This window comes from Chrysochloris asiatica, unplaced genomic scaffold, assembly GCF_000296735.1.
Source record: "Chrysochloris asiatica unplaced genomic scaffold, ChrAsi1.0 scaffold00072, whole genome shotgun sequence".
NCBI classification, from domain to species: domain Eukaryota; kingdom Metazoa; phylum Chordata; class Mammalia; order Afrosoricida; family Chrysochloridae; genus Chrysochloris; species Chrysochloris asiatica.
In genome coordinates this window covers 14,796,560-14,798,138 of record NW_006408590.1, presented here as the reverse complement: position 1 = coordinate 14,798,138, position 1,579 = coordinate 14,796,560, and the positions used below count along the sequence as shown (strand labels likewise).

At 40.2% G+C, this 1,579-nt stretch overlaps 1 pseudogene; it reads left to right on the top strand.

Annotated features, from left to right (window-relative positions):
- Nucleotides 1-244: 244 nt before the first annotated feature.
- Nucleotides 245-1,058, top strand: LOC102829591 (annotated as a pseudogene).
- The last annotated feature ends 521 nt before the right edge of the window (nucleotides 1,059-1,579 follow it).

Sequence of the window (1,579 nt, the reverse complement as noted above, 5' to 3'; positions counted from 1 at the left end):
CAAGGAGGTAGAAGAGGAGGCAGCTGGGGAGAGCCAGCATGAGTTAGAGGTGGTGCACATGTGAGGGAGCCCAACTGCCTGCCTGCCAGCCTATGCCAACCTAGTGCGTGTGTGAGGGCAGCAAGAGAGAGCAAGGGAGAGGAGGCTCAGGGAGGAGGTGGTCAGACCAGGCAAGTGCCAGTCCCCTTTGCCTTCACTCTGTCTTCCTCACTCCCCTCCACCACCACTACTGAAGAGCAGCACCATGTCAGTGCAAGTGGCCAAAATCAGTAAAAAGTTGCCCAACTCCAACTATGAAGGACCCCGAGGAAACCTCAGAAAAAGAATATCAGGAAGCTGTTGAACATATTGATGAAATACAAAATGGAATAGACTTAATGAACAAGCCAGTGAGGAGATTTTGAAATCATAACAGAAATGTAACAAACTCCACCAACCATACTTTCAAAAGAGGTCAGAATTGATTACCAAAATCCCAAATTTGGGGGTAACAGCATTTGTCAGTCATCCACAAGAACCTGTGTTGCTTGAGGAGGAGGATGAAGAGGCACTGCATTGCTTAACCAGAGTTGAAGTGACAGAATTTGAAAACATTAAATCAGGTTACAGAAGAGATTTTTAATTTTACTAAAATCCTTACTTCAAAAATAACGTTCTCTCCAAAGTACTTCATCTGAATGAGAGTGGTGATCTGTCCTCAAAATTAACTGAAATCAAATGGAATCCAGAAAGGATTTGATTAAATGCTTAAGTCAAACACAGAATAAAGACATCAGGAAGAGGCAGCATAAGAACCAGACAGCTTTTGTACCTCTTTTACTGATCATTCTGATGCAGGTGTAGATGAGTTAGGAAAGGTCATCAAAGGTGACATTTGGTCACATCCATTACAGTATTATTTGGTTCCTTATATGGATGATGAAGAATGGAAAGAAGAAGATGATGATGGTGATAATGATAATAATGATGAAGAAGAAAGTCTGGAAGATATTGATGAAGAAGGGGAAAAAGATGAAAATGATGATGAGGGAGAGAAGGATGAAGGAGAAGATGACTGATAAGAGCACGGATGGATTCCAAATTTTTAAAATTGTATTCAGTCCCTGGGAGCAAGTTGCAGTCTTTTTTTCTCTCTCTCTCTCTTCTTTTCCCCTCTATGTTTAATCACCCTGTTCTTCAGGTCTCTTTTCTTTTCTGCACACCATGGTCCTCAAGTTATTTGGGGGTTACATATCTTGAGCAGATACAGTGGGAAAAGAATCTCTATGCCTTTCTGTTCCCAAATTAATTTTTATCCATACTGTCTCAACAAAAACTATGGGATCAACACACCACTATACATTGTGGGAAAAAAGAAAAATCTCTGTTCCCTTCGCTCTGCTTGAAGCTGGAGGGTGATAGACCCCTGTGGAGTAGTACATAGAATTCTAGCTTTTTCCCCTCCTTTTTCAGTATATTGGAATCAGAGATTACACTGTGCCTCTATATGAATACAGACAGTTAGCATGTACATGTATACTTTCTCTTATGTAAAAAAAAAAAGAAAAGAAAAGAAAAAATATTTAAAGAAAATTGGATT